At 40.0% G+C, this 13,389-nt stretch overlaps 1 protein-coding gene across 1 annotated transcript in view; it reads left to right on the top strand.

Moving 5' to 3' along the window:
- Positions 1-269: 269 nt before the first annotated feature.
- The window catches only part of Ubap2 (ubiquitin associated protein 2), a 63,039-nt gene continuing 49,919 nt past the window's right edge, over positions 270-13,389 (top strand). Inside the window, exon 1 of the mRNA XM_076841332.1 lies at positions 270-358. The gene's annotated coding sequence lies outside the window, so the exon portion shown is untranslated. The remainder of the gene's footprint in view (positions 359-13,389) is intronic.

Genomic DNA, 13,389 nt, shown 5'->3' on the forward strand with positions numbered 1-13,389 from the left:
GTTGTGGGCAACCTGCATGGCAGTGGGCAGTACTACCCGGAGAACTCCAATTACGAGAAATTCCATACAGTCCCTTTAATTGCTCCTTATTCTAGTCTTCACCCGCTCTGAGATATTAGCTTTGCCCTGTCAGGGCAAGATTGGTAGTTAAAGGAGGCCGTTTGCTGTCGGGGCGGGCTGGGAAGCCGCGCGCGAGCGACGTGTCCTTGCTCCGCCCTGGCCCGTGACGTAAAGGCCACGTGACGGGCAGGGCCGCCCCTGCCGCCGCCGCCGCTTTGTAAGAGGCACATTGGCAGGTAACGAGCGGCGGCGGCGGCGGCGGCGGCGACGGGTTCTCAGTCCAGCGAGAGCAGCAGCGGTAATTGCCACCCTCCCCCCTTCCTTCCCTCTTCCCGGTCCTTGCGTGCTCCCGTGCGTGCTTTCTGGACTTGGGGTTAGGTCTTCTGAGCACCCAACCATCTTTGGGCTGCCCTAGCGCCGGTCTGTGAGGACCGGGCCGAGCTTCTTTCGCTGGCTTCACGCTTCCTTAGTATGTCCAGGCCTGGGCACCTTTCTAACTCTCCCTCCCGGGTAACCCGATTCTCTCTTCTGTCTTCCCTAATTCTATTTGGCCCGGTCCCACCTAGCTCCAAGGGGCGCTTACCCTTCCCCCGTGGGTCTCCGTCCTGGAGGGTGTGGTTTTTTTCTCCCAGCTTGGGCTCCTGCCTGTGGGCTGCAGCTCTCCCGCCACGCTGTCGCCCCGCATCCTGACCAACTTTCCGTTTTCACGCCCGGAGTTTGGCCTTCTTCAAGCCCAACTTCAGCACTCTCTACCTTTCTTTGGCGTAGTTATTCTAATACTTTTTCTTCTGGAAGGCTCCTTTCTCAGATGGGACCGAGTTTCCCTTCTCGTTCCTGGTTCGTGTAGTTTGGTTGTGTCACAGTTCTTTCTTTAATGTAGGTTTAGAGCGATTCGTAAATTTGTGAAGTGCTGTTATATATTCAAAATGCTTTCATTGGTGCGTAACGACTAAGTTTTCTTTACCGGTGAATCACTTTCCCACCGTTTCCCTTGAGTTTTCAATCTAATTAGTTGCCCAGACATCTCCACTGTCACTACTCTGGCCTTGTTTTCTTTAGGGGTATATCCTATCATCGTTCCTATTATTTCCTGTTTCACATAATCCTGTAGTTTGCTACCACCTCTTAAATCCAATCGTAGTCTGCCAGTATTGAGGCAGTCTTTCTCCAGCACCTGTGTAGCCTAACAATTGAGAGCTTTTTAAGCTCTTCAGTAAGGCATCCAAAGATCATCTTTTATTTGAAGGGCATATGATTAACATTTTTAGTGGAATTCAGTTCTTTTATTTTATCTTTCACCATGGTAAGACTTTTTTTCACCAAGAGGTATGCCACTAGTTAGTGTATTTCTTTTCTTTCTCTCTCTCTCTCTCTCTCTCTCTCTCTTTTTTTTTTTTTTTTTTGGTACCTGGTATTGAACCCAGGGGTGCTCTACCACCGAGCCACATCCCTAGCCATTTTTTTTTTTTTTTTTTTTTTAAATTTTGAGACAAAGTCTTGTTGAGTTGCTGAGGCTGGTTTTGAACTTGTGGTCCTCTTGCCTCAGCCTCTGGTACCACTGGTATTACAGGCGTGAGTCACTGTGCCCAGCTAGTTATTGTATTTCTTTTTTCTGTTAATTGTACATGCTTTTTACTTTGATTCCATAAATAAAGGTGGAAGGAAAGTAAATGCCATTCATACCTAAGCTCTTTAGCTCAGGCATCAGGTGGGTACATTGGTATGACCCCCATTATCTCAGGAATAGATTCCACTCTAGAGATGATTGATCATTTTTTACCTGCCTGTAGGACCCCCCTTTGCTAAGACTATCCTTCCTGTGCTGTGAAGCCTTCTCTTACCCTAGGCAATGGTGATTAGCTTCCTATACTACTTTTCTGCCTGCTAGCAGTGTGCTCTGCCTGATTTCTCTACTTATGGCTAGTTCACATGTATGGTGAGAGATTTTCTCCTGATCTCTGTCCTACTTGTTTCCCATACCTTTGATTTCTTCCAGTTGCTTCCTTGCTGCTCTGACTCTCAATAATTAAGGAGTATTTTTGGACAGATTTTCTTTGTGACTTAACTATGGCTGGAGGTGGTGGCATGGGAGAAAATGAGGCCATGAGAAAGTATTGTAATTGCTTCTTCTGCCTGTTTCCTGCCACTCTTGTTTCCTCTGGCTTAAGTGTGGGCTGGACTAGCAGTAGTCACATGTAGCTTCCTTTAGAACTATACTAGAGCAATAACACCTCTACTTCCCCTTCCTGGGAAATGGTAAAGCTTGTGCATTGCTCACCAGGAGTATCTTGTTATAAATCAGAGTGACTTTTTAGTAATTCAGGAATAAATGGTAGGAGAACATGAACCAGAATGGATTTATTTCAATATGCTTTTTTTTTTTTTTTTTTTTTAATGGAAACTGGGCATTATCTCTACCCCCTAAAGTATGACATACATGTAGGTAGTATAATCTTATATTGAAGGACTGAACTGTATGAAGTGACTTTACCTTTTTTTTTTTATATTTACTTTTTAGTATATGGACACAACATCTTTATTTTGTTTGTTTATTTTTATTTGGTGCCGAGGATGGAACCCAGTACCTCACATGTGAGGGCAAGTGCTCTGCCACTGAGCCACAACCCCAGCCCCACAATACCTTTACTTATTTATTTTTATGTGGTCCTGAGGGTTGAACCCAGGGCTTTGCACATGCTAGACAAGGGCTCTACCGCTGAGCCACAATCTTAGTCCTTGACTTTACTTTTAAGTGTGTTATCCTTTAAATATTGAAATCCTTTTTAAAATGATGAGTTAAGATTTCCTTTATTCTAAGACAGTTTTTCCATGGGATGGGGAACGTATTATAAAGGGATAATCCCTGCTCCAAAGTAGGAGTCTTCGTGAATTCACAAATAGAGAATTTCCTCTGTACTTAATTTGATGTTATTTTGTTTATTTCTTCTTTCGAGGTAACCCATATGACAGCAAATACCAGTTTACTCTTAGTTGTTAATTTGAGTAAATGGAATGTCCTTAAAAGCTAAGTGTTATGGCACCCAAGGTGTTGATGGTGAGGTAGTAATCCCTAATACATCTTAGCAGCTGTTTTTGTTGGTGTTTGTAAAACCCAGTGGAGATGAACCTAAAGGAAGGCAAAGAGAGAAAGGATCTGTAGGGAGTATCACCATATAAGCATGTGGTAGATTTTGAAATAATTTTAACACAATTTAAGTGTCTACTTTTTTATCTTTTTGATATGGGTATTGAACCAGTGGTGCTTTTCCACTGAAATGCGTCCTTACTCCCCCCTGCCCTCCTTTTTTTTTTTAATTTTGAGATGAGATCTCACTAAGTTGCTTAGGGCCTTGCTAAATTGCTGAGGCTGGCCTTGAATTTGTGATTCTCCTGTCTCACCCTCCTGAGTTGCTGGGATTGCCATCACCACCTGGGTCTAAAACTTAGAAAAATTTCAGTGAGAATCATGTTTTCTGTGTGTGTGTTTGCATATGAGATTGTGAAGTACTAGAGATTGAATCCAGGGGTGCTCTACCACTGAGCTACATCCTTAGCCCTTTTATTTTTATTTTGAGACAGGATGTTCTTCGTAGGTTGCTCAAAGTCCCACTAAGTTGCTGAGGCTGGCCTGCAACTTGTGATCATCCTGCCTCAACCTACTGTTTAGGTGTGTGCCACCATGCCCAGCTCAATGAGAAACTTTTTTTAGTACTAGGGATTGAATCTAGGGGCGCTTAACCACTAAAAACACACCCCCATACTACCCCCCCCCCCTTGGGGTGCTGGGGATTGAATCCAGGGCCTTGTGCATGTGAGGCAAGCACTCTACCAACTGAGTTATAGTCCCAGCCCTTCCAGACCTTTTTATTTTTTATTTTGGGTCAGGGTCTTGCTAAATTGATTAGGGCTTTGCCAAGTTGCTGAGGCTGCCTTTGAGTTTGCAGTCCTCCTGCTTCAGCCTCTGGAGCTTCTGAGATTATAGGCATGCACCATGCCTGTCTTAATGAGAAGTCTTTTTTTTTTTTTTTTTTTTTTTTAATATTTTTAGTTACAGGTGGACACAATATTAATATTTTATGTGCTGAGGATTGAACCCAGTGCCTCACCTGTGCATGCTAGCCGAGCACTCTACCTGTGAGCCACAACCCCAGCCCTCAGTGAGAAGCTTTTAAAGATTATTTGTGGAGGGCTGGGGATGGCTCAAGTGGTAGCGCACTCGCCTGGCATGCGTGCAGCCCGGGTTCGATCCTCAGCACCACATACAAACAAAGATGTTGTGTCCGCCTAGAACTAAAAAAAAAATAAGTAAATATATATTTAAAAAAAAAAAAGATTATTTGTGGAGAAGGGAATCATTTGGATTTAGACATATTGATGTATTTTTTTTTCCTTTTTTAAAAAAATATTTATTTTTTAGTTCTCAGCAGACACAACATCTTTGTATGTGGTGCTGAGGATTGAACCCGGGCCGCACGCATGCCAGGCGAGTGCGCATGCGCTACCGCTTGAGCCACACCCCTAGCCCATTTTTTCCTTGTTGATACTGGGGTTTGAACCGAGGGTGCTTAATCACAGAGGTACATCCTAAGTCCTTTACTTGTTTAGAGATGGTCTTGCAGAGGCTGATTTCCTACTTGTGATCCTTTTGCCCCAGCCTCCCAAATAGTTGTGATTACAGACGTCTGCCATTGCGCCTCCATTGCGCCTCCAGCTTGCTGTAACTTTTGTTTCTTGCTAGTGTTATTAATTTGTCCCTAGGTAAAATGTCACATAAGGACCTTCTCATTTAGTTATATTGTGTATATACAATCTAATAATACCTAGTACTTTTACAATTTTTTTTTTAAACTAATCTTTTTTTTTTTTTTAAAGAGAGAGTGAGAAAGGGGGAGAGAGAGAGAGAATTTTAATATTTATTTTTTAGTTATTGGCAGATACAACATCTTTGTATGTGGTGCTGAGGATCGAACCCGGGCCGCATGCATGCCAGGCGAGCACGCTACCGCTTGAGCCACATCCCCAGCCCACTTTTACAATTTTTTAAAATTTATTTTTTGTTACAGGTAGACACAATATTTTTTTATGTGGTGCTGAGGATCAAACCCAGTGCTTCATGCATGCTAGGCGAGTGCTCTGCCTCTAAGCCACAACCCCAGCCCTAACATTTTTTTTTTTTTTTTTAACATGTCTCCGTCTCATCAAATCAATTGTAGCTGTTATAGGTAGATGGATATAATACCTCTATTTTATTTATTTTTTTAATTTTAATTTTTTTATTTTTTAGTTGTAGATGGACTTAATGCCTTTATTTTTTATTTTTACGTGGTTCTGGGGATCGAACCCAGTGCCTCACGCATGTTAGGCAAGTGTTGTACCACTGAGCCACAGCCTTGGCTCTATTTTTTTTTATATGGTGCGGGGGATCGAACCCAGTTCCTCACATATGCTAGGCAAGCTCTCTACCACTGAGCCACTAACCCGGCCCCTCATGTTCTCATTTTTTATTTTGAGGTAGGATGATAAGTTGGTTATGGCCTTGCTAAATTTGCTAAAGCTGACTTTGAACTTGTGATCCTCCTGCCTTAGCTACCTGAGCCACTGGATTACAAATGTGTGCCACTACTCCCGGCTCTTTCCTTTGTTCTTGTCTTTCTCTTTTTGTCTCTTCTCTTGCTTCAGCTTCTATACAAAAATTTTCTGAATACTCACTGAGCCTCAGTTGAGGAGATCATGGGCCCAGTTTCTTTAGAGATGGGTCTTTGGACTGTATTTAACACTCTAACATGCCGCTTCCCAGCATGTTATAACTTACAATCTTTGCAACCTCATAGAATTAAGCAAGGTATTTAGTGATGCTTGTATTATATGTGACTACCTGGTTAGACTGTGTGTTCTTTGAAGGCTGGATTTGGTAAGATTTGACAAATCATTAAAAATCATTAAACAAGAAAATAAGTGGTTATTTATTCATTCATTTATTTTGTGGCACTGGGGATTGAACCCAGGATGCTCTACTACTGAGCCCTTTTAAATATCTTTTTGAGAGACAAGGTCTCACTGATTTTCTTAAGCTGGCCTCAAGTTTTTGATCCTCTTGAGTCTTCAGGTTTACAGGTGTGCAACTATAAGTGGGTACTTAATTAAAAGTTCAAGTTCAGGGGCTGGAGGCATAGTTCAGTGGTAGAGTATGTGCTTAGCCTACATGAGGTACTGGGTTCATTCCTAGCACCAAAAAAACAGCAACAACAAAACTCCCTAAACCATAAGTTTACTTGAAAAAGGATTTAGAAGAAAATGTTTTGATTTAGGACTGATTGACAAGCCAAACTTTTAACTGTTTTCCAGGGTATACTCAAGGGTAGATAGAGTGCTTACCTAGCATTTGAGAGGCCCTAGGGTTTGATTTCCAGCACAGCCTTCTAGACTGAGCTTGCCTGATCCCTTTCACAAATTAATAAATTTCCATTTTTGAGTATGTTTTTGGGTCAGACTGGTTGAAACTATGTTACCTATAAAAGCAATTTTCAAAAATTTGAAAAAATAAATAAGATAAAAACTAGTGATTTGAGATATTGTTAGAAACACCCATTTTTCTTTTTTGTTTTTGTGGTACTGGGGATTGAACCCAGAGCTTTGCATGCTAGGCAAGCACTCTGTCACTGAGCTATATCTCCAGACCTTTTCAGATTTGTTGTTGTTGTTGTGCTAGGGATTGAACCTAGTACATGCAAGGCAAGCACTCTACCAATTGAGCTATATCCCCAGCCCCTTTTTCAGATTTTTTAAGTCTTGCCCAGTTGTCCTCAAAAGTTACAGTTCTCCAGTCTCAGCCTCCAAATAACTGGTATCATAGGTATGCACAGCTCCTTACCCTTTTTTCCTTTTTTTTTTTGGGGGGGGGCGGGGGGGGCAGTCTTGGAATTGAACTCGGGGACACTCGACCTGAGCCACATCCCCACCTCTATTTCATATCTTTATTTAGTGATAGGGTCTCACTGACTTGCTTAGCACCTTGCTTTTGCTGAGACTGGCTTTGAACTTGTGATTCTCCTGTCTCAGCCTCCTGAGCTGCTGGGATTACAGGTGTATGCCACCATACTTGGCCCCTTTTTTTGTTTACATAAAGAGAGAGAGAGAGAGAGAGAGAGAGAGAGAGAGAGAGTGTGTGTGTGTGTGTGTGTGTGTGTGTATGTGTATGTATGTATACACCCTCCCCATTGTTCTGGAGATCAACCCCAGAGCCTCATGTATGGTAAGCAAGCACTCTACTACTCAGGTATAACCGTATAATCCCTAGTTGTAGTCCCCCTTCCGTCCCCCACTCCAAAAACCTGTGATCATACTTTGCATATTTACAAAATTTTTTTTGAAAAATATAGCAAGGTCATTGTAGAAAGTATAAGAGCTGGGTGTGTAACAGTGGTAGAGGACTTGGCTAATGTGTCATACTCTGGGTTCAATCCACAGTACCAAAAAAATAAACAAAACACTATTATTTTCTGCTTGGGATGAAGCCAGGAACTCATCATTGGGAGGATAGATTCTACCTGTGAATTGGGCTGTATCCTTGTTGTTACTTTCTTTTTTGTGGTGCTAGAGATTGAATCCAGGGCTTTGTCCATGGGAGGCAAGCACTCTACCAACTGAGCTATATCCCCAGTCCATGTTGTTACTTTTATTACCATATCATAATTGTATCTGTTTTTAGCCTTGACTAGTAATTTATTTGTAGCAGTTCACAAATGAGAGACAAAGTTAGTCACATCAGTCACAGTAAACATTTTCTTTCTTTTTAAAATTTGTATACTTAAATTCTTTTGATACTGGGGATTAAACCCAGGAATGTTCTACAACTGAGCTACATTCCAAGCATTTTTATTTTATTATGTGTGTGTTTATATGCATACACAAAATATACAACATATATGTACACATATTTATACATATGTAATATATATATGTTATAGATGGACACAATACCTTTATTTAATTTATTTATTTTATGTGGTGCTGAGAATTGAACCCTCTGCTACACAGGTGCTAGGCAAGCACTCCACCACTGAGCCACAACCCCAGCCCACTTTTTATTTTTTTAAGATAGGGTCTTGCTAAGTTGCTGAGGCTGGCCTAGAACTTGTAATCCTCCTACCTTGGCCTTCTGAGTCATTGGGATTATAAGCAAGTGCCACTGCTCCTAGCTTCAATTCTTTTTTATGTTGTCATTATTCTTTTTGCAGTGCTAGGGATTGCGCCGTTGGGGTATTCTATCACTGATCTACATCCTCAGCCTTTTTAAATTATTTTATTTTCCAGTACTGGGGATTGAACCCAGGAGCATTCTACCTCTCTGAGCTACATACCCAGTATGTTTTTATTTTATGATGGGGTCACCAAATTGCCGAGGCTGGTCTTAAACTTGTAATCCTTCTGTCTCAGCTGGGATTACAGGTATGAACCACCATGCCTGGCTGGGTCAATTTTATATAGTAAGTCTAATGCTTTAATTAATCACTCCCATCAAGATCTTGTTTTTATTTTATTTTATTATTTTTAAATTTTTATTAGTTAATGAAATTTTTTATTTATTTATTTGTATGTGGTGCTGAGTATTAAACCAGTGCCTCACACATGCTAGGCAAGTGCTCTACCACTGAGCCACAATCCCAGCCCAAGATCTTGTTTTATTTTGATTAGAAATTTCCTGCTATAACATCAATTTGAAGGAACAATTTACTTGGTAAAATGTTCCTTCAAATTGCTGGAGACCAGATGATCTCTTTAACATTTCTTAGCTTCGGTACTTTAGCTTGTTTAATGCCTTCTAAATTCATTATAGTTAGAAGTGTTATGGTAATGGTAGAAAATTATTTCTGTGTAGTACAGTGTAATCCAAGTGTGAAAGGAAAAAATCCTTGTTAGAATGGGCCATTTACTATTTTATTACGACAGAAGAGCGTTTATTTTTAAAATTTTACTAAAAGGCTTTGTTGTAATGGGATGGAGCTTGCACAGTGGGATGTAGTAAAGCAAACTTAGATACTCTGATAGTTTGCCCAACTATCAGAGAAAGGAAAGAGGATTTTATTTGGGTGATAGCTAGACAGTAGCACAGTTTGGTAAATATATACTAAAAAATCTTTAATTGTATATGTAAGGATGTATTTTTATGGTATTTAAGCCATTCTGCAATAAAATTATTAATATATTTTTGAATAAGTGAATTTAATATTGTGGAATGAAGAGATTGAACAGGAAAAAAAGTGGCCCATGTTTATTAGTCCTGTAATTGCTACCATTTATGTTAACTAAGCATTTGAAGTACATTATATTGTTTGCTGCTGCTTACAGACTTGGGAAACGGTGAGATGCTTGTCCTTTGTTACCTAATCTTAAAATTAGTGGACTCCAGATCTGACTTCTAAACCTATGCTCTTAATCATACTACTGTACTCTTTTGCCTATGTGAAATATTGCTATCTGGGAATACAGCCAGGTGCAAGCTGATAAATGAAACAGTGTAAGCAATAGATAGAAAGGAACATTAACACCTTTGTAGTGCAAAAGACTGGGATTTTGTAATGTGTGAGGAAGGAGGGATGGGATACACAGGTGGGGTCCTTGAACTCCTATGCCAGATTTCACTAGACTGGCTTCACTTTTCTTTTTTTTTTTTTTGGGTGGTAGTAGAGATTAAACCCAAAACCTCACACATGCTAGGCAACAGCTCTACTGTTTAGATTTTTTTTCACTTTTATCTATTTTGTGTGTTGGAGTTTAGTCAAGACGTTCGGTTGAACTGAAATTCTATGCTTTAAAGAAAAGAAAAAACACTCCTTTTCCTTTGTTTTTTATTCTGATTTTACTTTCTGTTCCAATCAGCATGATGAATTGATATTTAAGCCCTCTGCCAGTTTAGATGCATCCTATGAGTACATTAGGCACACTACACTGAGAAGTGACAATTGATAGAAGGAATTCAAATACTGGGGGTTGAGGCTGTGGCTCAGTGGTAGAGCACTTAGCATGTGTGAGGCACTGGGTTCGATTCTCAGCACCACATATAAGTAAATGAATAAAATAAAGTATACATCTTAAAAATGTATATATATACACACATATAAACAACAATTAAAATTCTGGCCAGGTGCAGTGGCATGCTCCTATAATCCCAGTAACTGGGAGGTTGAGGCAGGAGGATGGCAAGTTCTAGTCCAGCCTCAACAGTTTAGCAAGTAATAAAAAGGGCTGGGGATGTAGCTCAGTGGTAAAGTACCCCTGGTTAAATTCCCAGTACCCAAAACAAAACAAAACAAGCAAAACAAAAGAAAGAGCCAAGTCTCAAGGTTTTTTTTTTTTTTTCTTTAAATGGTACAGGGAATTGAACCTAGGGCCTCACACATGCTGTGGAAGTGCTCCATCATTTAACTATACCAGCACTTTTTATTTTGAGGCAAGATCTTGCTAAACTTCCCAGACTGGCCTCAAGTTTGGCAATCTTCTGCTTCAGCCTCCTGAATATCTGGATTACAGACCTTCATAGAACTCAGTCTCTGGAGATTGTACTTGTAGAGTGCTAGCTTTGGTATGTATGAAGTCCTGGGCTTAATCATCCACAGAAACAAAAAAACTCTCAGTTGCTGTTTAGTATATGGTTATGTGACCCTAAAATGCCCCATTTGTAATTGACATTATATAGAAAGTAATTGGTGTTCATGTTGAGGAACCAAAAATGAGAAAATGAAGGGTATGCTCAATACATTTTAGAAAACATGTCTGAGAAAGGTGAATGCAAAAAAGTAGGTAATATTTGGAAGAATGGCAATGCCAGTTTGACCAAAGTGTAGGGAATGGAAAGCAACAAAGAATTTGTATTTTATTGTGTTGCCAGGTTTTAGCAGTATACTAGAAGATCAGTCAGTACACCTGGCATCAGTTTATAATTAAGAGGTCAGGCATGGTGGTGCATGCCTGTAATGCCAATGGTTGGGGAGGCTAAAGTAGGAGGATTGCAGGTTCAAAGCCAGCTTCAGGAACTTAGCAAGATCCCTGTCTCAAAATAAAATATAAGAAGGTCTGGGAAGTGGGCTGGGGTTGTAGCTCTGTGGCAGAGCATTCACCTAGGACACCTAGCACTTGCAAAGTCCTGGGTTGGATCCTCAGCACCATATAAAAATAAATAAAATAAAGGTATTGTGTCCAACTACAACTAAAAAAAAAAAGTTGCTGGGGATATGGCTCTGTGGTTGAGGTTCCCCTGAGTTCAATCCCCACTTCCAGTTCCTGCCAACCACCAATATACTTTCTGTCTCTGTGGATTTCTTCATTCTGAACATTGAATATATATGGAATTATACAATATCTGTAAATGTTATTTTGTGACTGTATTTTACTTAGCATGATATTTTAAAGATTTACCCATGTGTTAGTACATAACGGAACTTCATTTTACTACTTTAATATTATTCTATTGTGAGGCTGGGGTTGTAGTTTAGTGGTAGGTCTACTTAGCACATGTGAGGCACTGGGTTTGATTCTTAGCATTACATAAAAATAAACATAATAAAGGTAGTATAAAAAATCTATTATGTATTTATACTATGTTTCATTTATTCATCAGTTGATAGACATTTGGTTTGTTTCTACTTTTTGGCTATTATGATTCATTCATGTACATATTTCTTGTTGAGCATCTGTTTTCAATTCTTTTGAATTCATAGAGTAGAATTGCTTGGTTATTTTGGGGAAGTGCTTGGCAAACTTAAAAACAATATTAATATCTGTTCTGTTTTGAGCAACTCTGAATTTTTTTTTCAGGTATTGGAAATTTGACCAATGGTCAAATTTGGTAAATTGCCACTGAAGTACATCCCAAGCCCTTCTTCAGTTTTTTGATACCAGGGGTTGAACCCAGAGGTTCTTAACCACTGAACCACATCCCTAGCCCTTTTTATTTTTAATTAAATTTTTTTTTGTAGTTATAGATGGACAGAATGCTTGTATTTTGTTTATGTGGTGCTATGATTGAACCCAGTGCCTTACACATGCTAGGCAAGTGCTCTGCCACTGAGCTACAGCCCCAGCACCAGCCCTTTTTATTTTTTGAGACAGGGTCTCATTAAGTTGCGTAGGGCCTCACTAAATTGCTGAAGCTGGCTTTGAACTTGTGATCCTTCTACCTCACCCTCTTGAGCCTCTAGGATTACAGGCATGTGTCATGTAATCCAGCTCCGATTTTAATAGAACCTGGGAGTCATCTTTTTTTTAGAAATTCTCTAAATGATTGCTGTGCAACCAGAGATGCTGATGGATAGTGATCCATTCTTCAAGAGTTTTTATTTTTATCTTTTGAATTGGGGTCTTGCTATGTTGCCCAGGCTGGCCTTGAACTCCCAATCCTTCTTGAGCCTCCCAAGGAGCTGAGATGATAGCCATATGCCACTGTATGCAACTTTTAGTCTTTTTTCCCCCCCAGTATTAGGTATTGAACCAAGGGCCTCATGGATGCTACGCAAGCACTCTACCACTGAGCTACATCAGCAGCTCTTTTTTTTTTTAAACTTTGAGGTGAAACAGCTGGCCTCAAACTTTTTTTCTCTTTTGGTACTGGGGATTGAACCCAGGGGCACTTAACCACTGAACCATATTCCCAGCCCTTTTTATGTTTTATTTAGAGACGGAAGAGTCTTGCTAAATTGTTTAGAGCCTTGTTAAGTTGCTGAGGCTGGCTTTGAACTTGTGATCCTCCTGCCTCAGCCTCCTCAGAGTCACTGGGATTTCAGGTGTGTGCCACCACACTCGGCTTGGCCTTAAACATTTGGTCTTCCTGTCACATCCTCCCATGAAACTGGGATTAAAAGCCAGAGTTTTAAGATTCATTTGATAATGACAAATTCCTGATGCTAGTGTTTCATGGAGTAGATGTTTTCCTGGGCTTCTGCTAATTTTTTAACATTTTATTAGTTTCTTAGGTTCACTGAGAAACCATAGGATCAGAATGTGGCAGGAGGTAATAGCATAAATATACACTCATTCCTTATTGCTGGAGTTGCTGAGAAACCTAGTAGGTATCAGAAGTGAACATTGAAAGCAAAAAGCAGAATGGAGATATACTGTCGTGAATATGGATGGTTGCAAAGTCTGGGGAAGCAAGTCCAGAAGGTGAATACAATCTAATGTAAATGGTACAGGGAATAAAGAAAAACAACAGAGTTTATGTTTAACAAAAATCATAAATACTAAATTCATAAGGATGTTACTAAATATACTCATGTAAGTGGATAATCTGTAGAAAATCTTTTGATCTGATTATAGTCCTTTTTTTAAAAAAGT

This window comes from Callospermophilus lateralis, chromosome 2 (assembly GCF_048772815.1).
Source record: "Callospermophilus lateralis isolate mCalLat2 chromosome 2, mCalLat2.hap1, whole genome shotgun sequence".
Taxonomy (NCBI): Eukaryota; Metazoa; Chordata; class Mammalia; order Rodentia; family Sciuridae; genus Callospermophilus; species Callospermophilus lateralis.